The sequence below is a fragment of the Heterodontus francisci genome, chromosome 23, assembly GCF_036365525.1.
Source record: "Heterodontus francisci isolate sHetFra1 chromosome 23, sHetFra1.hap1, whole genome shotgun sequence".
Lineage (NCBI taxonomy): Eukaryota > Metazoa > Chordata > Chondrichthyes > Heterodontiformes > Heterodontidae > Heterodontus > Heterodontus francisci.
Window position 1 is genome coordinate 27,340,237 of NC_090393.1, and position 25,598 is coordinate 27,365,834.

A 25,598-nucleotide genomic window follows, 5' to 3' on the forward strand; every position below is an offset into this window, starting at 1 on the left:
AGGCTGGTACCTAAACACCACACTTTTTATTTTATTTTATTTAGAGATACAGCACTGAAACAGGCCCTTCGGCTCACCGAGTCTGCGCCGACCATCAACCACCCATCTATACTAATCCTACGCTAAGCCCATATTCCTACCACATCCCCACCTGTCCCTATATTCCTCTACCACCTACCTGTACTAGGGGCAATTTATAATGGCCAATTTACCCATCAACCTGCAAGTCTTTGGCTGTGGGAGTAAACCGGAGCACCCGGCGAAAACCCATGCAGACACGGAGAACTGGCAAACTCCACACAGGCAGTACCCAGAACTGAACCCGGGTCACTGGAGCTGTGAGGCTGCGGTGCTAACCACTGCGCCGCATTTGCCAAAACCATGTTAAAATACCTTTACAAATAAAATGTTTAAGAGGGTATTTTCAACAGACACAACACAAAACATTCTATAATACAGTAATATTGCAGAAACAACTATCATTTGTTCAGTGTTTCATTGACCATCTGAAATGTCAGAGCCTATGTGGCACCATGTATAAACACATCACAGTACACAGCATCGGAGCTGCACCATGTTCAAAAGTTAACTAATTTTTCTTTTCATGATTGATAAGATGAAAGAGCACTACTGAGAACGGCCCATTTTAAGTTGATATTTCCCTCATCTAATATCCCCTCCCCACATCTCTCAAAAGACAATGTCTCATGTTGGGTATATAGTTTCAAAGGCTTTCAGGTACTTCAGTGGAGTGGTTATTTTTTATGTGCAAGTTTGGACATTGAGTGTTGATACTGGGAAAGGGGTAGGGGGAAGGAAAATCCAGGCCAATGCCACCCTTGCCACATATCCATGCAGGTATTTCAAATCGATGGCAACAAGAGTGGGAATTCTGGCTGACATTTCCCCCCTCTCTAATCCAGAGCCAGTGAAGCCAGTTGCACTGCCACATCACCAACCCGCCCCAAGTCAATTAGCTCAGTCGGCACCAGAGATGGGAGTTTTCAAACAGTATGGCTCGTTTCCAAGTCAATGATAAATTCACCTTCAGTCTGGAGAGGAGAGCCTTAGGATACTCATTCTTCAACTCAATCTTTGCCTTTCATGAACCAAACTGATCACGTGAATGGGCCACAAGAAGCAGGGAAACAGAGAGCCGGGGTGAGTGATGCCAAATTTTGTTTGATAACTCTGCTGGGCAGCACCTTGAGATATGTTTCTCTATTTTAAAGGCACTATGTAAATGCAGGTTGTTGTTGTATCAACACCTGGCCTTGGAAGTTATGGAGGAGGTTGCTGTCTGATTGGAAGGCTGGCAACTTCGCGTGACTTTTTAAAATTCATTTGTAATTTTTTTTTTAAATTACAATGTAGGAGTCTTCAGCTGAATGTGGACCATCTTGGAATATGCTCTTAAATCTTGGAATAACAAAATAAAGATAAACATAGGTTAATACTGACTAGAAGGCACAGTGTTAAAATCTCTATACAAGTTTCTGCTACTGAAAGCTATAAATATTTTTAACAGCTTATTCTAGCAGCGGTTTCGGTCTGTAAGCACAAACTAAATCACATGGTATACACTAAACAGGAAAAGCATTTCTGATGACTTCTTTGGGATTTGAATAGGGGACAGGCCCTGAACTGTTTGCACCATTTGTGCTCAGTGAACTGATGCAAGTGAGGCACATCAACCAGCATTCTCACATGAATGTACTTGTGCAGTGGCACTCCAGGTAGTCTTTTGTGTGCAGCTCACTCCACCAGTCATACAGAGTAAAAACTGCTCACTAGCATTAGTAAACAGTCTTTGTGAGTGAAGGAGGTTGTGGGAAGGATCAGTCAGACTCACCAGTAAATAGGATCAAACAGTTTCAATGTCCAGCACAAGGCTATTCATTATGGGGATCCCGTCTGCTTTTTCCCCTCCTTAGCCAAAGGGTTCTGCAGCCAGTTGCAAGCATGGCCTGCAATGTGAACCTGGCACCTTCCTGATTTGTATGGCTCAGTACTCACTGGATACATTAACTTGGCTTTCAGGGCAGCTTATACTTCAATTTTTATCAACCTTTTTGTTACTTATTGACTCGCCTTCTTTAGGTCCCCTCCTCTCCAACATCACACCAACCCCCCACCCGTCTCTAGGAAGAGCAAGTAATATACCCCTAGGCCTCTGAGCTGCTTCAGGGATGTTAAACCCAGGATGACTTAGGTGGTAAAGGATGATGCTTTCCACGTGCAGACAAAAGATTTGACAGATTAGCCAGGTTAAGGAATTAATCTTGTGGGTTCAATGCAAGCACAAATTGGCATTAAACTATTTGGTGACTCTGTATAAATGTACAAATGTGCTGTGTCATCAAGTTCTCATTCTTCTACCATTTAACTGCAATTGGTAAATGGTAGGTTCTGTTTTCCAAGAGATTTAATATATTTAATGTTAATTTATCTAGAAATTGACAAGAAATCATTGAGAGGTCCTCAAACACTTGGTATCCAAATTATAAAATTACTCTTACCAAAAAATCATTATATGACTTTATATGTTGCCCAATTTCAGCAGCGAATTCTCTCATTTCTACAGGATGTTTTAGATAAGCAATGCGAGTCTTCACTGCACATTCTACAATTATAGCATTAATAATTTAGAACTTTAATATGTGAAACCAATTTGCATTATGCATAGCTAAATATTTACTTGTTAAAATGCAGTGTTACATTAACCCAGTGAAGACAGTGATCGTTTGAAAGTTGCTCATTACAATGCTAGTATTTGTCAGACTTTCATTAATATCCTATGAATATTCATTACCATAATAGTTTCTTCATTCGCCTCAGAACACAAAAGCTCTTCAAGTTGAACTTGGTGTGCTCATTTTTCACTATCTGATTACACACAGCCTAATTCCTGAGGAACTTCAAATAAAGGACAGGAGCATCACAGAAATAAACAACTTCAAACAATCCAGCATCAGTTAAAATAACTTGGGTCTCATTCTTTTTATTAAAAAATGGCCTAAGCATGCATGTCCTAGAGAGACAGAGACAGAGAGAGAAAGGAGAAAGAGAGAGAGAAAAAAAAACATAGTCAAGGTTCTCATTTTCTGTCCAGTGATCTCTGCTGGAAATGTATGGACATTGGGCTGGCTCATGATTGGGCCAAGTTGCGATACCCCCACAGTCCAATAGTCTGCTGAGACTCACTGTCATTGCCAAGACATCAAGACAAAAGCAAAATACTGCGGTACTGGAAATACTCAGGTCTGGCAGCATCTTTGGAGAGAGGACCAGAATTAACATTTTATTAGAGGGGAGAGAGTGCGAGAGCGCGCGCGAAAGAAAAACAGTTAACGTTTTAGGTCTGCAACCTTTCATTAGAACTGGCAAAGTTTAGAAATGTAATAGGCTTTGAGCAAGTGAAGTGGGGGGGGGAGGTGAAAAGAACAACAAAAGGGAAGGTTTGTGATAGGCCAGATGGCAGGAGAGATTAAATGACAGATGTCATGAAATAAAAAGCAAAGAGAGTGTAAATAGTCAAAGTAAAAGACAAAACATTTATCCAGTCTTTCTCTATGACTATTACAGTTGCTTTGCCTTTTGTTTTACATTTCCATCACATTTACATTTTGTATTACATTTCTAACCTTTGCCAGTTCTAACGAAAGGTCGCAGACCTAAAACTTTAACTGTTTCTTTCCCTCCAAAGATGCTGCCAGACCTACTGAGTATTTCCAACACTTTGTTTTTATCTCAAGACATCAAGTATTTTTACTTAAGTGGACTGCTGGACTACGATCAACAAGATTCAAGCCCATCTGAAGGTGAAGGTAGAAAAGGAGAAAGAGCTGGGTGGGGTCGGACAACAATTGCCCTGGAAATTCTTATTTCTAAACATTCTAGATCATTTAACTATGCCACTATTATTGGAGTAAATATTTCACTTGCAACATTCCTTCTCAGACAGAAGTCACTGGGGCATTCACAAATTCTTGCTGGTTCTGCTGATTTTTTTTTTGAGTGGGGTAGTACAAAGTTACCACCGTTTTCAACACAATCATGAACTCACGAGAATTTTCTGACGTTAAAACAATTATACAGTCAAGTTATCAGTCTTGCAGAACCTCAGGTTTTTGTTAAGAATAATTATTTCCGGGTGCAATGCACAAAACCTAAAAATGTTTTGTTACGTGGATGGGCTCCTAACTCGAATTCTTTAAAAAGAGAGGAGGCAAGGTGTGTGAGTTTTCCAAATCATTTTTATTTTGATAAAATCCATCACTGACTACAATTCTGCAGTCTCCCTTCCCGAACTCAGATGGATTTTAAAAAAAACTGCCCATAACCCCTTATATCAATTCGAGGACGGGAACTCTGCACAAATGACAAGTGGAAGCTGCTTGACCCCACAATGAGCTGAATTTTATAAGCCTGCCACCAAAAAAATAAAATGGGTGCAATTCCAAGTGCAGCGGCTCATTTAAATAGCCGGGGTGAGCCACCTCCCCGATCACGTGGAGGGGGCGGACTGTCCGTCCCTGGCAATGGTGTCAGCTACCTATGCGCAGGCGTTGACGCCATTTTTAAAAGGGCTGTTAGCCCTTCTGGCATATTTAAATAAAATATTTAATGAAATTAAATAAATAAATCTCTTTTGCCCCTCTCCCACCCCCAATAACAATGAATTATTTGCCCTCCCCCCCCACCCCCCCCGCACTGAGAAACTTACCTCCTCCCCACCAGCATTACGCCTAGTTTCCCCGGATAGGGATCCAAAGGCGCGGGATTGCCAGCTGCCGGGCTGAAGATTGCAGAAAGTCATCAAGCTTAATGGTAAGTACGTGAAAATCTATTAATTGACTTTATTGGCAAATGGTGATTGTGCTCCCGTCGCCAAGTGGGGTGGGGGTGGGGGCCGCCACGAGGATCAGGCCGGGCCCTGCCAGTGTCTAGGTCCATGGCGGGGCCATCGTCAGGCCCCGCCCCACCCCCCCACCTCCATGGATCCCGAAGTCGAGGGCTCCTTAAAATCCAGCCTAATATTTGTACTGAAAATGCTTATTTTATTTTAAATAGTCTTTTGTAATCTTCCTTGGCCCGCTACTGAGGAATTTGTTTAAAAAATGCCACTGAGCACATTTCAGTGTTTGTTTACAATCTGAAGTTTACATTTACATCACAAATAACTCAAAAGCACTTCTGGCTGGCTCACAAAAAGCTTTAAAAAATAAATGTCGCCTTGTGGTGAAGGAGACACTACTTTGTTGAGTCTTAACAAGCAAAATATTGATGACTTGAGCAGGGGCGGACTGGCCACATGGGACCACAGCAGGAGATTTCCCCAAGTGGTTCCTACACATAGTTCAATAGTGCTGTACTACCAGCACCCCAACTCGCCCTTTTCCATGAGGATTCAAAGCACACGCCACCGCCCCCTGTCTTTTCAATGGAGCCATTCCAATACTTGGATTCAAGTCAATAGTGCTAAAAGCAAAGATCTCAAAGTATTATTGAAATGGTCATTTTTGCAACCCTGTAACAATTTATGACTCTGTACTACTGAAATTTTACATACCACCCCATTTTAAAAGTTGCTTAGTTCCTCCCTCTTTCCCACTTACTACACCATTCTTGCTTGAAAGGGCAGACTGGCAATCTACCACCACCTTTATAAGGAAGTGGGAAGCATCCAGTTAAACATTCCCACAAATACACTATTCCCTCTGCAACATTTCTCCCATTGTCCCCTGAAGATGTTGAATGCAGTTCTCTGCCCAGCTACCCACTTGGAAGTCATGGAGACTTTACCACCAAACATCAGGATGGCCATTCTCTGGTTTATAGATATTATATGATCACCACAAAAAAAAATTCTATACACAAGATGTGCCAGTTTCTGAACAATGCGATTAAATAACATCTGATGACTGCAAGTTCCAATCAGGTGGTACTATATCACTCCAGACAAGCAAGATTAGCATGAGTTATTGTCTGTCAGGACACCCAACACCAGGGACACAAATGTCCACAATGGCCAAAAATCTGACTCTTTTGTTGCAATCTTACCATAACTTTGGTGGGAGCATATTGCATGGGCCAGAAATTTTGCTGAGACTCATGTATGCAAAGTCCTGGCCTTTTATGAGAGTGTCTGGAATGGCTGTTCAGTATGGAGTTTCCACTGCCTCAAATGAGGCAAGTTTGAGGGGGTGGGGGTGTCATTATAGTCAGGACAGGACTTTCATGTCAAGATTTCCTATGTCCCTATCCCTCAGAGAAATCTGGTATAAGCAAGGTGTAGCCACACACCATCCTGACTTGGAACTATAATCGCCATTCCTTCACTGTCGCTGGGTCAAAATCCTGGAACTCCCTAACAGCACTGTGGGTGTACCCACCCCATATGGACGACAGCTGTTCAAGAAGGCAGCTCACCACCACCTTCTCAAGGGCAATTAGGGGTTGGCAATAAATGCTGGCCTAGCCAGTGATGCCCACATCCCAGGAATGATTTTTTAAAAAACCTACCCAAACAGAGGAGGTATGGCCCACCTAGAAACCAGACTGGACCCCACCCCAGAGAGGCTACTTTTCTATTATACTTCCCACGGCAGGCAAGCATTCTAGTTGCATCCCTGTGGTGCAGGTACCTGCCATTGCCATAATAATGAATGTGATCCCATGAACTTTGGTGATGCCAGTGGCAGAGGTCCTGGGCAAGAGCACCTTGGTGCTTATGTAGAACGTGCTCTCCCTAGAGTTTTCTGGCCCCAAAGCGTCAATAAACAAAATTTCACATTTGTGATGTTCACACATTATCACCACAAATCAGATAACATTTCAAGAAAGTCATCTCAAAACCTTGACATGTTGCTGCTTTGCAACATACACCAATTTGTGTGCTATTCCAACATCACGGGATAACAATGGGATAACGCCAAGCTGATTTTTTTTTAAGAAGGCCTGTGTTCTCAGCACCTTGCTGCATGGTTGTGAAACATGGGTAACTTACAGCTATCAGGAAAAGTAGCTCAATAATTTCCATCTTCACTGTCTGTGGCACATTATGGGTACATCCTGGCAGGATAAAAATCACAAATGTGGCAGTCCTCTCAAAGGCAGAGCTCCCAAGTGCGTTGGCACTAATCAAACAGAGGCAGCTTCGGTGGATGGGACACATCCACAGGATGGAAGATGGTTGCATACCCACAGACCACATGTACAGTGAGGTAGCCGGGGCCAGACGACCAGCGGGGCGCCCAAAGATCCACTTCAAGGATTCTTGCAAGAGTGGCACGAAGGCCCTAAATATCCATTATCGCACCTGGGAGTTATGAACTGACAAAAGAGGGAAATGGCAATACATCCTGTGGACTGGCGTGTACCACGACGACAAGTTGCTACAGCAGCTTGGCAACAGGTGCCAACACCAAAAACAACTCAGAGTGTCACTTGGCAGCTTCATGTACAGCACTTATGGAAGAACCTGCCTCTCAAGGGTTGGCCCTCACAGCCATCAACCAAAGGTGCACCTAAATGGATTGTTTGCTGCATGCCCGTTATTTTTCATAGATGGAAGGATGGCAACCATCTATACATATGGATACTGATATTATTCACAATCAAACAAACAAACAGTGACCACACTACATTTACACCAGTGTATGAACAGATATCTTTTGGGCCTCCTTATCTCGAGAGACAATGGATACGCGCCTGGAGGTGGTCAGTGGTTTGTGAAGCAGCGCCTGGAGTGGCTATAAAGGCCAATTCTAGAGTGACAGGCTCTTCCACAGGTGCTGCAGAGAAATTTGTTTGTTGGGGCTGTTGCACAGTTGGCTCTCCCCTTGCGCCTCTGTCTTTTTTCCTGCCAACTACTAAGTCTCTTCGACTCGCCACAATTTAGCCCTGTCTTTATGGCTGCCCGCCAGCTCTGGCGAATGCTGGCAACTGACTCCCACGACTTGTGATCAATGTCACACGATTTCATGTCGCGTTTGCAGACGTCTTTATAACGGAGACATGGACGGCCGGTGGGTCTGATACCAGTGGCGAGCTCGCTGTACAATGTGTCTTTGGGGATCCTGCCATCTTCCATGCGGCTCACATGGCCAAGCCATCTCAAGCGCCGCTGACTCAGTAGTGTGTATAAGCTGGGGATGTTGGCCGCTTCAAGAAACAGCTATACTTACCTGGAAAAAAAGAAAATTCTAGCAAGATAAAATGTAATCTTGTCCACATTAAATGGAAGGAAAAATTGACAAATAGAACAGTGTATAATATCAATAATGGGGAATACCTAAACAGGGAGGTGGAAAGGACGTAAATCAAGCATATACTAATAAAGGAAAAAAGGACTGCATTGAAGGCTGGGGTCCCATGGATGGAAAAGGGAAATTAGATCAAATCTAAAACTAAAGAGAAATATTTTGTGCATACTGGGCAGATAATGAAGAAAGGAAAATAGGTTAAAATAGGATAGCTATATAAAAGGTTAAATTAGAAAGAAAAAAATGAATAGAAATATAAAGGGCAATATAAAGTCATTTTATAGACATATTAATGGTGTAAGAGTATAGTCATGGTAGAGGTTGGGCTGCTGAGATTGAGAATGCAGCTTCACAGCAGAGTGAAAAAAACCAGCAGAAATACTAAGCGAGTTATATGCTTCCATTTTCAGACAGAAGGTGGATATTGAAGTTGTAGAGCGAGAGGTTACTATTCAAAATGTTAAGGTTTTAAAGAGGTTATTGAAATTCAAGGTTGGCAAGTCACCAAGGCGTGATGAGTTCCTTAGATGAAAGCTGAGGGAATGCTTGGGAAGAGACAGTTGAGGTTCTAGATACAAGTTTTCAAAATTCACTGTAATATAAAACTGTATCAGAGGACTGGAAGGGAACTAGTGTGATTCCCCAAGCCGGGAAATCACAGGCCAGTTTGTTTTATTTAAGTTGTTGGAAAACTACTGGAATCTATAATACAATACAAAATAACTAAGCATGTGGTAGAAAAAAAAAGAGATAACCAGTGTCAATCAGCACAGATTTCTCAGGCAGGTTATGCTTGACCAACCTGATTAAATAAAAAACAAAGAATTCCAAAAGCAGAGAGTGTAATTTATGTAGATTTTCAAAGGATATTTAATAATGTAGCAGATAGAAATATATGGCAACGGTAATGGCACATGGAATTAAGGAGAATGTGGCTGTATGGATAGAAAGATGGTTGGAAGCCAGAAAGGAAGGGCAGGGATAACAAAGATAAGGGGCAGAACAAACCAGTGTACCTAATGGCATTACATAAGAGGTCCATGTTGTAGCTGCTCTTATTTGCTATATATTTAAATAATCTGCACTCATGAACAGTGTGGAATAAATATTGAAATTTTCTATTGATACCAAATTACAGGTATAGCAAATTGTGACTAAAGATTTTGAAATACTACAGGAGGGCATAGATAGGCTAGCAGGAATGGGTAGATAGGTGGCATATATTGTCAAACTTTTAATACATTTTGAAAGCAATAGGAAAAAAAAAAAAAAAACTTAAAATGGGGCAAACAAGCAGAATAAAACTTAATAAAACTTTGCAGTGCATGTAGAGGAGGCCATAAAAAGGCAAATTGAATCCTTGTTTTTTTTAAATCTAGAAGCTTTGAATAAAAAAAAGCAAGGAGTCAATGTTGAACTTATACAAGACTTTAGTTGGGGTACTGTATACTCAATAATAAAGGATAAAAGACAGCAAATTTGCTAGACTGTTAACAAGATACAGGGTTACAGCCATGAAGGGAGACTGAAAAAGTTGGCACTTTGCCATCACCAGACGGTTGTGACCCTGCATGAAGAGTTTAAAGATAAATAGTAATAAGTTGTTCCTGCGACAACAAGAGATCACAAATTTATGGCAATCACAAAAAAAGTTAAAACAGAAGATTAAAAAAAAATCTTTACAAAGAGGATGATTAAGGTGTGCAATTCTGTGAGAATTTGCTGAGTCAAAGTCCATAAGTTCTTTTAAGAAGTAATTATATAGTTTCTTGACAAAAAAGGAATATTAAAAAAGGTATAGGGACGGAGCTGCAGTGTGGGATTAGACTAGGTAGCTCTTGTACATAAAATGACTAGTGCATACTTGATGGACTGAGCAGCCACTTTCTGTGCTGTAACATTCTAAGATGGCCTCTGTATCATACTATATTGCTATTACACTCTTATGGTCATTGAATTGATTATTGTACATGAGTGCAAGGTTAGGGACATGGTGCAGTTTCTGTAGAGTACCAATAATTCAATACTCTTGTGTTATTGCAGTTTATGGTTCCTTCACCATCACTATGATTCATTATATGGTCAGTACTGTATAGATTTAGAAACCCATTTGTATTGAAGAATGAGTGTGAGTAAAATGCTGTGTGGCTCCAACAGTACTTAACTGTTAACTTTTCTTATAAGGCGAAGAATGTGCAATTGAGGAGAAATCCCCATTCTTGGTAGTTCTAAAAATATGGAGTAATGCAGAGTAAACATTCAGCTTTAAAACACTGGCTTAAAATCCAACAACAGTTTGATAACACTAAGTGTCCTGGTGGTCTATTACTAACTATATGATTAGAAGGCTCTTTCTTGTTCACATACTATTTGAGACTGCGAATGTGATACAATGCAGTTTCACAGTTTGGTGACTATTCTGTTAGATCATAGGCATTTTATTCTGTTTGAATAGAACAATAACCTCTGCTGTGTAATTTCCAGCACATCCGCAGCCTGGGATGAATCGTTGCATTTTTTCCTCCCTGAATAGTGAGTTTTACAAGCTTTTTAATCCTATTCTGTGGTCAGCGGTCCTCTAATCCTCAGAGCTGTTATGTCTATTTTAGTTCTGACTTGAACCGAAGCAAGTTCTCTTGCCTGAAGATGTGATGCTCAATGCAGCTGGAGCTGGAGGGGAACGTTTTGCTTCAGAGCTTTGTGCACAATGCAATACCCAGCCAGCTACAAACCTAGCTTTCAAGACACTCCACAGGCTTGCTTTTCATTGAGAATTAAGACTGCAAGGCCAGCATTTGGGTGAGCAACCATGAAACCAGATCCCAGTGTGAGTCGACATCTTTAGGAGAGAAGGGGCAGGGCGGATGAAATTAGAAGAAAATTAGTTCATACAGATGAAAATCTCTCCTAGGTTCTCCATTTTTAAATTTCACTTTAGAATGAACGTGCAAAAAAATAATTTAAAGAGGCTGGTTTTTACCTTTCCCTTGATTTTCAACAAAGTTAAAACTTGCACCTCTCCAAGTTGACATCTGCCAAACATTTAGTCAGTTGATTCTAGCAGATGATTTAAAAAAAAAATACATTGAAGGTATAATGGAGATTCCATCCACAGACCTCAAAACAAGTAGTCAGTCAATTTCCATTGAAGATGTTAGAAATGTCTTCAAAGGATTGAAACATTCTGACTAGAGTTTAGATCCACAACCTTAAATGAACAATTCTTGGAACGGTGGGGGGGCAAATCTCTCAGAACAATCACAAAGCATACTTCACCACTATTTTCCCCACAGATAGCCCTGAAATCATGGTCGGACAATTTTGAATGGCCATAACATTTTGATACGTTTACAGTAAAACAAAGCAGCAAATTTGTGCTATGGGGGACTAATGGAAAAGACCTTTCAAAGTGCCAGCACAAGCACAATAGGCAGAACTTCCTATGCCCCTGCTCCAAATCACACTCCCTCAAACCTACTGCTCTGCTCTCAGCCACACATACTGCCGATTCCAGACAGCCGACAGACTATGCTAAGCTTCCTCATACATCTTGAAATCCCTTTAACAGGGGACAGATTAACCCATTTCCACTCTTCCTGTAGGACAAGTTGGCAAACAGAAGCCAGAATAGGAGAATAGGAGTAGGTCCTGCCTCCAATGGAAGAGGTTGCCATCAACATCAACTTATATTTGTATCGCGCCTTTAACATAATAAAACGTGCCAAGGTGCTTCACAGGAGCATTAAAAAACAAAATATGACACAGCCACATAAAATATTAGGTCAGGTGACCAAAAGCTTGGACAAAGGGATAGGTTTTTAAAGAATGTCTTAAAAGGAGGAAAAAGAGACAGAGAGGCAGAGAGGCTTAGGGAGGGAATTCCAGAGCTTAAGGCCTAGGCAGCTGAAGGCATGTCCACCAATGGTGGAGTGATTAAAATCAGGGATGCTCAGGAGTCCAGAATTAGATGAATGTACACCCCAGACAGACCAAGTGGATGGGGCTTCAGTCAGATCACACGACTGCTCTCCCTCAGCTCAATGACTCAATTCATCATTAACCTAATGTCATTTTCCTAAACATACTGAAAGTCCTCATCCAATGGAGACTCAAGGGCCGGAATTTTATGTTGGGCAGGAGGCCCCAGCCACCAAGTCAGGGGTGAGCCTGCTTCCGCCGGGTCTGGGAGCCAGGCTATGATTTTATGTGGCCTAGGCCCTTAATTGGCCTCAGGCGTGACTTACACCCCTCTGAGGCAGGGAACAGTGGCCACTACTGGGACTGTACCCAGCCAGAAGAGCAAGAGGGACGAGGCCCTGGAATGAAGGTAAGTGTTCCTGGCAAGGTCTCACACCATCAGCGGGCAAGACCGGTGGGGGGGGGGGGATTGGATCAGAGGGAATGTAGTCCCGTGGCGGTGGCTTGTGCCTTGGGGTGCCTTCCATGCGGCACAAGGTGCCTGATCAGGAGAGTCCCCACCCTGCAAGGAGAATGCCAGGCTTTACTGAGCCACCCACCCACTTCAGATAATATACCAGCGGTGACGGGAGGAGGCCCTTAAGTGGCTGTTAAGTAGCCCGGGCCGGGCAGGCCGTTTCTCGCTGTCATCCCTCATAAAATTGCAGTGGGGGTGGGAAGACGAAAGCAACGATCCCCCACCTCCCTCTCAATTTTACAACCCCCTGCCTCCAGCCCGCTCCTGCAAGGGGGGGGGGGGGGGGGCGGTGGTGGCACATAAAATTCCGGCCCATATGATGTCCCCATTACACAGTAAAACTATGCAGTATACAGCAAACGCTTTGTGGGCTAAATTGCATGAAGCTATCAGACCTGTCCAAGTATCATAAATTATTGCTCAATGACTCCATTGGCCTGAGCCAAGTGTGCAGGAACTAGCCCTAGTCCAAGAAAATTGATGGAAGTGTTTGCTCTGACAAACATAGCACCAGTCTCCTACTTAATGAGACTGACTGATATTACTGATTTCCCCTGTGGCAATCTAGAAAAAGCTGGACCCAAAGTGGTAAAGAGCTGTAGGAGACAATGCAGTGCTAGCAGTTGCAGTTGTTTGCAGAGGTTACATCTCTGTCAGCCTCCTTAGAGGAGCACAGACTTATGCACTCAGAACTGCAGCTATGTAAATCTGGGGCTATATATTCTTTTGGGAGGATGAGGATTCCTGGGAGCATGCCTCCTTCTATTTGTTCTTGCCTCCTGCTGCTCCTGCTCCTCCTCCCCTTGCCAGAGTGCAATTCATCTAACAAAAAAAAAATCACAATGTAATACAAGCAAATTGCCTTGCAGAACTTTCCAGCATTTTACTCGAGTGCAGCTGAGGATCCCTTTAAATATCAGAAATGGTTGCATTCTGGCTTATACTGCTTATGGTAGCAGCAGCTGTAATTAGCAATAGCAGCGCAGGCAGACAAGAGATGGCATCAGACATCCTGACTACGTCATTTGATCCTGATTAGTATATATTCATCAGGCTGTCACCTATTTCTGGAGGAACCTGGCTGCCTATACGGAGCTCTACCTGAAAACTGGAATGGGCAGACAATCGGTCGATTCCATGTCTCATACAACTTTGGTCCACTACAGTGTTGCTTTATGGCACAAATGGGGCATTTGAGAGATGTAAATTGCCCCGCATGTTTCTATTTAAATTGAGTGGTTTATCTACTTGAAGTAACTGCCTATGATAAGTCAACTTGTGACAATGTGTGAACTTCAACCCTTAAGGCACGACTGACTATCATTTGTGTCACATTCTCCATGCCATAGATCACACTCACCAAAAATGGCAGATGACCAATATTCTCTTTTGGGCCTCTGACAGTTTTGAAAAAGAGTTCCAAACAAACAGAATCCTAAAAAAAAAAACTTGGTTTAAAAATGAAAATAAAAAATTGCTTCAGTTTATTGCTTGATCAGCACTGGCTCTTACTTGTTGATCCTCTACTGGAGCTACAGGCTGAATATATGAAAGGTAATAATACCTTCACAATGAGTTCCCGGCTGAGAGATAAATGAAGCAATTGTCTGGTATAGTTTTAACCAGGATCTCCTTCCCTTTCAGAACTTAAAATGCTTAAAATGTAACTACTAAACAAATTGACCATTTAAATAAGGAATCGACTTTCAGGTCGTTAGGAAAACATATGGTATTCACACGTAGATTAAAAAAAACTAAACTCCTAAATTTGACTATCACCGTATAGAATAGCCCTAATGCTGGCAGTACAACAAACCAATACTAATATCAGTACTACTAATCTTAAAACTTGGTCTCCATTTCACACCACCTCTCAGGAGAGACTGGAGACTCACTGGACACCGATGTGCTGCATCATCCTACCAAGTTGTAAATCATTAAAATTCACCACACGAATTTTCTTTTACTTACACACTGGATGTTAATAACAAAGTGACTTGCATCAGGCCTTTGACTAAATTATTTGGAGCAACAACATTGGGCAGATTGAAAATGAAAGCATTTATATTTTACTTTTGGTCACAGACAATCTGACTTACGTAGCCAAAAGTAAAAATAAATCTTGGATTTATTGCAGGCTATAATACTGATTCTCATGACTGGTTTAAATAGTCTTTTACTTCCTGATGTGCTGCACAATTATAATTAACTTGCAAAGATCTCAGATTCAAGTAATGAAATGTTGGTGTAATTGCCTCTACATCCCTATTTGCTGGGATATGCTCCTGAAAGATATGCTGTTTATTACCTTTAAAATGTAATAAATACAAATTTGAAAAGTAGAAATTCACTTAATTAAAAAAATATATATAAAATCGGCCTCAATTTTCTCTCCTCCTTACTGATTTTTACTGACTCATATTGGGATATGGTTCTGTAGCCGGAACCTACCGCCCAGTATCTCACCCAGTTTTTTTTTCATTTCTGTAAACTTAGACATTAAACGTCAATCCATTCACCTGTGAAGGGCATCACCCAATCATGTCCTCATTCAAACTCCATACATGCATATTAACCACTGGATAACAAACAGAAATGGGAAACAGCTGATTTTTCTCTCTCCTAGCTCAGGCTAAGTGTAGAACTTTAAATACCACTTAGGTAACCCAGTACAGACCAGAGACCAAACCTGGGATTGTCTTGACGTTATATGATTCCGTCTGTACAAATAAGTCGTTTGGGAGGCCTCCAAAAATGTATTTTGGGCTCCTTCCAATATTAAATTGAAATGGTGCTGAGGAGCCCAATCACTTAATATTGACGACATTAGCTGATACAGAATAAATGCAGAGCGAGGGCAACCTGAGCTTAAGTGACCAGATTAGATATCTACACTCAGGCATCATTATCCAACATCCTCAAAAGAATTGTTTCTTGGAATGAATGCTTGTTGCAAAAAACCACAAGTTTTAGCCTTACAATAAACAATTCAACTACAGTTAAAATTTCAGAGGTAATCGAAAGCACAAAAACATAGGAATTGCTGGACCAAAAAGAGATCAAAGTCCATCTCGTTCACCTTCCACCATCCTGTATGATATATTTATTTATTTTTTGTAAGAGATACAGCACTGAAACAGGCCCTTCGGCCCACCGAGTCTGTGCTGACCATCAACCACCCATTTATACTAATCCTACATTAATCCCATTACCCTCTCACATCCCCACCTTCCCTCAATTCCCCTACCACCTACCTATACTACGGGAAATTTATAATGGCCAATTTACCTATCAACCTGCAAGTCTTTGGCTGTGGGAGGAAACCGGAGCACCCGGAGGAAACCCACGCAGTCACAGGGAGAACTTGTAAACTCCGCACAGGCAGTACTCAGAATTGAACCCGGGTCCCTGGAGCCGTGAGGCTGCTGATAATTGAGTTGCTGACTAAATCATAGCAATCAATTAATAAGTCCATAACAGACTCAAACACAAGATGAAGTAAATCCCAGTGGTGGGAACATTTTGGGAACCATAGATCCAAAGCCCCCTGTTCCTCCCAAGTACACTACTTTGACTATACGTCTCAAAATTACTCCCACTGTATCCCAAAATAACAGTGTGTGTGTTGGATAAGTTGTACAACAGTAATGTCCATTGTCTAGAATGCCTGATATTAGATATATTAAATATTGATTGAAGAGGGTATAGTGGCAGGAGTACATTTTCTATTTATAGCAGAAAAGTGACTTATGAAGCAGTTTTCCTTGCTTTATACTCATGTCTACCTTTTCATTAAAAACAAACAGCATGTTGGTTGACCTATTCAAATAATTACAATTATTCCCTATAGAGTTCCTGATTGTCAGTAAGACAGAGGAGAATGAGGACAAATCACACGATTAGTCCCCATTGTTCTACATACATCAAGGTGCATATCTAATTCAAACTTACAGCTACAAATGCTGCTTGGCTTCAACAAGGTTAAACATGTTAAAAAAAGGTTAAACTAAGTTATGGCAGAGATCTTGTAATGAATATGTTGCATAGTAAAGTTCGAAACAGAACACAAGTTTAAAAAGAATCTGAAACTAATTAAAGAGAAAGAAAATACTTATGGGTGCAATAATACTGATACTCCATGTCTCTGCAAAATGACACTAAAGTAAGATCCTGAACCAAAGAAGTGAGGGGGATGGGGTAGGATGGAAAGCAATCAGATGTCCTGTACCAGTCCCTCTGTCACTGTTTCAGTTCAACACTGAATGGGGGATAGCTCCATTGGACTTCCTGGGCACTTTATAAACTTAAGAGTTTACATAAATGTTTTCTTGCCTCCACTCCCAATATATTTAAAATGTACAACCCAGAATATGCAGAGCTTTTCCTGGCTCTTAATAGTTGGCTGTGAATGCAAGTGCACCAATAACAAGTGCTGTTGGCTGTGACTGGTATTGAGAATCTCCAGCTGACAGCTATAGTATAACGACAGCCTATTGGACCAGTTATGTTGCATTGTTGCACAGCTGACCTTAAACCTCGAACAGTTGGGTCAATGTGCAACCTTTACAGTTTTAAAAAAACAGAAGACATGATTTTCTAAAATTAGAAATTTGAAAAGAACAGAGAACAGTAAGAACTCTGTGCAAGCTTTTGACTGTGCATGCTGGGCATGCTTTTCCCTCACTTAATATTAGTGTAAGGAGGCAGTATAAAAGTTAGAACTACACATTGTTCCTAAAAATGCATCACTGAAAAACTGGAACACAACTGGTGTTATATTGTTAACCATGCAAATTGCTGAATGCTTGCATCTTACAAATTGGTTGAACCTTGAACCTACTGTCCTATTCTTCTTGTGGTCATTAATAAAAAAAGGTTACCAAAATGTTAATGTATTCACATTGGTGCTACTCTTCTTTTAAGTTAATTTAGCTGACAAAGGAGATGCACAATAAACTGTACTATGTAACAAATCACAGTACTTATTTGATCTTTGGATAAAAAGCCTTTTTGGCAGCATCTCAAATTTAGCCCTGGCAAGAACAAACTGCAAGCATTAGCAAAAAAAAAAAAAATTCTTCTTCTTCCTCTTCAATTGTTTCTGTAACACTTGTGCATGGTGGAAAAATACCAGACTTTCATTCGGATATCACGGCATAATGATCAAATGGCCTCGCCAGACTTATTTTTGTGGGCTAAAATAAAATTAGAAAAATGCATTACTTTGTGTTTTCAACCAAAAATGTCATCCTAGAAATATTATTATGGCCAGCGATGGGACACTCGAGGTCCCCAGCATCATAAATGTCAGTCTTCAGCCAATCCGATTCACTCCAAGGTGATATCAAGAAATGGCTGAAGGCACTGGGCCCTGACAACATTCCGGCAATAGTACTGAAGACTTGTGCTCCAGAACTAGCTGCCCCAGTACAGCTATAACACTGGCATCTACCCGGAAATGTGGAAAATTGCTCAGGTATGTCCTGTGCACAAAAAGCAGGACAAATCCGACCCGGCCAATTACTGCCCTTTCAGTAAACTCCCGATCATCAGCAAAGCGATGGAAGGGGTCATCGACAGTGCTATCAAGCAGCATTGCTCAGTTTGGGTTCTGCTAGGGCCATGCAGCTCCTGACCTCATTACAGTCTTGGTCCCAACATGGGCAAAAGAGCTGAACTCCAGAGAGGAGGTGAGAGTGACTGCCCTTGACATCAAGACAGCATTTGACAAGAGTATGGCATCAAGGAGCCCTAGCAAAACTGGAATCAGGGGGAAAACTCTCCGCTGGTTGGAGTCATACCTAGCTCAAAGGAAGATGGTTGTTGGAGGTCAATCATCTCAGTCCCAGGACATCACTGCAGGAGTTCCTCAGGGTAGTGTCCTACGGCCAACCATCCACAGCTGCTTTATCAATGACCTTCTTTCAATCATAAGGTCAGAAGTGGGGATGTTCACTGATGATTGCACAATGTTCAGCACCATTCAGAACTTCTCAGATACTGAAGCAATCTGTGTAGAAATGCAGCAAGACCTGGACAACATCCAGGCTTGGGCTGATAAGTGGCAAGTAACATTTGCGCCACACAAGCGCCAGGCAATGACCATCTCCAACAAGAGAGAATCTAACCATCTCCCCTTGACATTCAATGGCATTACGATCGCTGAACCCCCCACCATCAACATCCTGGGGGTTACCATTGACCAGGAACTGAACTGGAGTAGCCATATAAATAATAAATAAAAACAAAAAAATGCTGGAAACACTCAGCAGGTCTGGCAGCATCTGTGGAGAGAGAAGCAGAGTTAATGTTTCAGGTCAGTGACCTTTGATCAGAACTGGCAAAGGTTAGAAATGTAATAAATTTTAGGCAAATAAAGCGGGGGTGGGAAAAGAGATAACAAAAGGGAAGGTGCTGATAGCACAGAGGGTCACAGAGAATAACTAACAAGGTGGTCATGGAGCAAAGGCAAAGGGTGTGCTAATGGAGTGCTGAAAGACAAAGTGTTAGTTCAGAAAGGGTGTTAATTGACAGAAAAATGAACAGCCCTGGCCAAATACACAAACATGAAAAAAAACAGTGAGCAGGCACATGGGAAAAAAAATGATGAAACAAACTAAAATTTAAAAAAAAACTAAGAAAAAAAAAAAGAGAGGACCCATCATGCTCTGAAATTATTGAACTCAATTTTCAGTCCGTTTGGCTGTAGTGTGCCTATTCGGTAAATGAGATGCTGTTCCTCGAGCTTGCGCTGATGTTCACTGGAACACTGCAGTAAGCCCAGGACAGATATGTGAGCATGAGAGGAGAGGGGCGTGTTGAAATGGCAAGCAACCGGAAGCTCAGAATCATGCTTTCGGACTGAGCAGAGGTGTTCCACAAAGCAGTCACCCAATCTGTGTTTGGTCTACCCAATGTAGAGGAGACCGCATTGTGAGCAGTGAATACAGTACACTAAATTGAAAGAAGTACATGTAAATCGCTGCTTCACCTGAAAGGAGTGTTTGGGGCCTAGGATAGTGAGGATGGAGGAGGTAAAAGGGCAGGTATTAGACCTCCTGTGATTGCAGGGGAAGGTACAAAGGTGTTGGGGGTAATGGAGGAGTGGACCAGCGTGTTGCAGAGGGAATGATCCCTTCGGAATGCTGACAGGGGAGGGGAGGGGGAGATGCGTTTGATAGTGGCATCACGCTGGAGGTGGCAGAAATGGCGGAGGATGATTGGGTGGAAAGTGAGGACAAGGGGAACCCTGTCGTGGTTCTGGGAGGGAGGGGAAGAAGTGAGGGTAGAGGTGCGGGAAATGGGCCGGACACGGTTGAGGGCCCTGTCAGCCACAGTGGGGGAAAATTCTAACCACTTTTGACGCGCAGTCTGTAGTCTGTACCATCTACAAGATGCTCTACAGCAATCCGCCAAGGCTCCTTAGACAGCACCTTCCAAACCCGCGATGTCTATCACCTAGAAGGCCACGGGCTGCAGATGCATGGGAACACCACCACCTGCAAGTTCCCCTCCAAGCCACACACCATCCTGACTTGGAACTATAATTGACGTTCCTTCACTGTTGCAGTGTCAAAATCCTGGAACTCCCTTCCCAACAGTACTGTTGGTGTACCTACCACACATAGACTGCAGTAGTTCAAGGAGGCAGTTCGCCACCACCTTCTCAAGGGCAATTACGGATGGGCAATAAATGCTGTCCTAGCCAACGACGCCCACATCCCCCAAACGAATAAAAAAAAGCTGACCATAAGCAAAATCAATGCAGTCAGGGTTCCTACACCTGATCATTAACCAGTGATCCTACTGAAGAGTCTCATTGTGTGTATGCACATACGTGTACTCAGGATCAGAGCCAGCGTCATCCTCTTAATGATCAAAGAGCCTGCTAATGTTCACTCTTCAGCTTCACAAAGAATGAGCTTTCTACTGGACAGCTGTTCAATCCATGAGACCACACCCTCGGAAGAATCAGCACTTTGTGAGAAGGTTAAGGTGAAGAAAAGGGAGTCCGGTTTCCACTATATGCTAAAATCATCATTGTTTGCAACCAGATGCCACCTCACAAAATACTAGGATCCAAGAGGCTCAGGATTATAGACAAATAAAAAAAAACAAAAAAACTTTGCTCTACATTGGCACGCCATCTAGAATGGAACCAATATCTGGAGGTGATCTCACATCTCTTCCCCTTTAGCTCGCTTCAAGGCCTTAAATGGCACCACAATGTTTGTTGTTGCAAAGCACAAACCACATAACATAATTGAAGTCTTTAAATTTGATTTCATACAATTGTCCCCTAAATGATTCCATAGGTGACCAACTATATGAATTAAATCCTGTAGAGAGTACCAGAGATGAGAAGCAAAAATTTTTAATTCTACACGTGCCTAGTCTGTTCAACCTTTTCCGTGTAATCTATCTGAAGCATCACTTTGCCTAGCCTTGGTTTCCATTAGGAATAGAAAGCAATGGTATAAATCACCAGGAATCGAGAACCAAGTGACTTATATACTACTCGATGTACAGGGCAAATCTTCGGTTGCATTAACTGCTCAAAATGATTCCTACGCAATGAGGCTGGGAAAGTCCATCATTTAAAGTTGCACAAAATGCTTGATATTTTCAATTCATTCTCTTTTCTGGCAAGAAGTTATGATCTAATATGCAGTACTTGGTGCTCACTAAGAACATTTTCATTTGCTTTAGATCCAGACAGGAATGCTGCCATATGGACAGACATAAAAGATCACGGCTGTGTTTTAACCTGCAAACTTCGTTTCTGTGTTGGTTGTTTTTAGGGTTAATAATTGAGCCATTGCATTCTTTGAAACTTTATGAGGGATATATAGATATTGAAACTTCAATATTAAGTAACAGAGTAAAGGGAACCTGAAACTCTCACGTACAGGAACTGGTCTACTCTGCTCAAACACTGGGACCTCAAACCTGCACATTTTCAGATTATTTTAACTTCTGAAAATAATTTCAAAAACAATTGCATGGAAATTCCCTTTAGCAAAATAGTTCTAGAAACAAAATGTGATCAAAGCCACATTGAGACACACTTCAACTCAACTCAAACCATCAGATAGCCTAGTTCTTGCTACATTCACTAGGTTATATCCTTAACTGAGATTAGCTTCCTAAAATTATATATTAAAGTTCCTATACTGTTACTACTGCAAATAGAGAGAAAATGTCTGGCATAGACACCTGCTGGGTACAATGAATATCAGCTTTATAATAGATAAAGATTCTAAAATAGTAGCCCTCGTATGATTCTGTTGTCCAGTTGAATTTTTCCTCCTTCCCATTACCGCGCATATTCTTCCCTCCCCTCCTGAAGGTGTTCACTCCTTACTGGGACACAATGCACAGGCACTAGCTGCCCTCTTGTCCCTCAACCAAGTGACAATTCTTTTACAATTAAACAGTGTGCCTTGACTGGCTATTCAACATGGAAGATCACAGTCAGTCCTACCTACCATTTACTTCAGATCAGTATGTAGAGCTTCCTGCTGGGAGTGAAAACGGACTTGAGTTTCCACTCCCTGGGCTAGGTAGGGGAGACCATCATCATTTCAGATGCAATAACACTACACACCAAGAGTCAAAGCTGGGATCTTCCTGGACTATATAACTCATACTGCTCATTGCCCCAACTAGCTTGGTTTTTGGCAGAGCTCTTAAAGAATCAAAAATCCTTTATTTATCCAATTCCTTTTTCAACATTACTATTAAATCTGCTTCTACCATCCTTTCAGTCAGCGCATTTTCAATCATCATAACTCACTTGTAAAAACCTTTGTCCCTTTTGCCAATTACCTTACGTTGCTTCCTCTAGTTACTGACCATTCTGCCAGTGGAAATAGTTTCCCCATGAAAACTGTTATGATTTTGCCTGTGTTACCTCTGGACTTGACTACTCCTGACTAGCCTCCCATGTTTTACCCTCTGTAAGTTGAGGTAATCCAAAACTCTGCAGCCCATGTTCTAACTCACAAAGTTCCAAAGAGCGGCACAGTGGTGCAGTGGCTAGCACCGCAGCCGTATAGCTCCAGTGACCCAGGTTCGGTTCTGGGTATTGCATGTGCGGAGTTTGCAAGTTTTCCCTGTGACCACGTGGGCTTCCTCCGGGTGCTCCGGTTTCCTCCCACATGCCAAAGACTTGCGGGTTGATAGGTAAATTGGCCACTGTAAAAAATTGCCACCAGTGTAGGTAGGTGGTAGCAGAATTGAGGGAAGGTGGGGATGTGAGAGGGGAAATGGGATTAATGTAGGATTAGTATAAATGGGTGGTTGATGGTCAGCGTGGACTCGGTGGGCTGAAGGGCCTGTTTCGGTGCTGTGTCTCTCTATGACTCTATTCACCCATCACCCCTATGCTAGCTGATCAACATTGGCTCCCAGTTAAGCAATGCCCCAATTCTGGCTTCTTGAGCACTTTTGATTTTAAAAATCGCTCGAACGTTGGTGGTCATACCTTCAGTTCTTCAGTTACCTGGGCTCTATGTACTGGAATTCTCTCCTTAAATTTCACTGGTTCCCAACATCTCTTTCAACCTTTAAACGTCTCTCACTTTGACCAAGCTTCTGGCCATCTGCCCCAAAATCTCCTTATATGGCTTGGTGTGAAATTGTTTGATAATGCTCCTGAAAAGTGCCTTGGTATGTTTTACTATATGAAAAAGGTGCTATATAAATTCAAGTTTTTTTTTCCCCAAGGCCTCTATTAAATCTCTCTTTAACCTTCTCTGTTCGGGGAACAATCTCAGCTTTTCTCGTGTCTGCACGTAACTGAAGTCTCTCATCCATGGTACCATTCCAGTAAATCTCCTCTGTACCCTCTTGAAGTACTCGAGATATTTTCTAAAGAGTGGTTCCCAAAATACACCAGCTTCAGAACTTTTTCATGATTTTTTCACGCCAGTTATTTTGCAGCCTGCACTTTTTCAAAATAGTTTCATGCTGTTTGCTTTATCCAATGCAGTCATATTAACTTCATACCCTAGCAATACTGACACAAAAACTGCACTGTAGCCAGGCACATAGAGAGGCTATTATCTTGGAGATGTCAGTTCTCAACTTGATAAATATTCCATTGTATCCAAACTCCAAAACGCCAATCAATAAATGTGCAACTCCAATAGGCAAAACACCTGCAAATTCTTGGTTATTCAAATTCCTATCACAATTCAATTGGTTCCTCAATGGACCAAAACAGATAGCCCTCATGGTTACATCAAGTCTGTAAAATTTAGGATTGGTTTTGAGATTTTTTACCTGTTTGTAAATGTGTTTAATTTTCTGTTACCCATAGGTTTTTTGCATATTCACAAAATATTTCTCAGTTGCATGTATTTCACATGCAGAACTGCATCACTACATTTAAAGGGCCACCAAGCCACTGAGAAATCTGAACACATAGAATCTTTCACCCAATGGAACATACTCTCTCTCTCTCACTATAGGGGCACAACACCCCACTACTCAAGTCAAAAGGAGCCAATGTTATTGTGATCCCTGCACCCACCCCACAAAAGCACATATACATGTATTGCTGGGGTTCAGTTCAACCAGCAGAAACCAGGGAGCGAGTTAGCATGGGCCCTTGATAAACTTACCATTGCTTGACCAGCTAGGACCACCTTATCAGTTAGGGCATTGGTTTACCAGGTTATCTGGAGCTGAGCAAATGGAACCCCAACACCAAGACAGTTCTACGTCTCTAGGTTTCATTAACCAGTCAAGCTGGCTGGTTAATCATTATCACTACCCTGGAACAATGATTCTGCTTGTTCAGGTGTCAGATGATTAACTCAGACTTTGCTCCAAGCATATCACGAAGCCACCTCAACCTGAAAGAAAGCCCACTTACCATTTCCCTTACTGCTCCCCCGCACCCCCCCCCCCCCCAAAAAAAGGTTATGAACTGATCAACCAACTGACAAGTGCAGATTTGAACACTTGCTAGCTAGCTAACAGGTACTAGGAGTTCCTCACACCTCCATCTTCACCAGGGAACATTTAAAATATTATGACAAGTTTTCTTGAAAATTTGACTAAAAATACAAACTAAAATTCTTTGGAGTGAGTCACAACGCTGTAAGACAAAGGGGTTCAGATGATGTAAACCAGAAAAGGTGAAATTTGGGTGGTTTATGAATGTCTCCATTACAAAAGTGAAGTATTTCATTGGCTGTAGGGCACTTTGGGTCTTGGTTGTGAAAGGCACTTCTTTCCTGAGGCCTGAGATTCATTACCTTAAAACACTCCTGTGCGTTGCTGTTATTTTTCAACACACCCAAACCGAGCAACTCTTCAGGTTCAAGGAAAACAATTGGAATGAAATAGTTAACAGAAGAAAGAAAGCAGCAACTTATTCTTATAGCTTGGGCTTCAATTACAAGGCCACTTTCATGTTGATGCAGTGGCTGTTTCAGTTGATCAATAAGAAAGCAGCAGCATTGTTCCAAAGTCAGGTCCTGATCAGACTCTGCAATCCATTAAAGGAAAGAAGTGGGAGATGGCCTCCTGGGAGAGGCTCTCACGTTGCTCGAGCTCGACAATGTGTAGTGTATAACTGCAGTCCATTGTGAAAACAGCAGTTAAAAATTGCTTAGGCACTCTCTTCTGCTGTTATATTTTTACAGTACCTATGCCCCAACATTAAACAAATAGCTGCAGGGAGAGCAAAGTTCTATGCCCACACACGCACTAAAAGTAGGTAGATGTACCACAATACAACTCAGATCTTGCTGGATACTGGCCTTAGTGAGTGACTAAGGTTACTACACTAACACTCATGAAATCAAATACACATGTTGCATTACCCAAACTAAAATTATACACAAATGCAGGGCTTAAATATATACCTTTTGGCAAGCAAATGG

At 41.8% G+C, this 25,598-nt stretch overlaps 1 protein-coding gene across 1 annotated transcript in view; it reads right to left on the reverse strand.

Moving 5' to 3' along the window:
* The window catches only part of gas2l1 (growth arrest-specific 2 like 1), a 65,671-nt gene that overhangs the window by 38,513 nt on the left and 1,560 nt on the right, over positions 1–25,598 (reverse strand). The window lies entirely within an intron of this gene.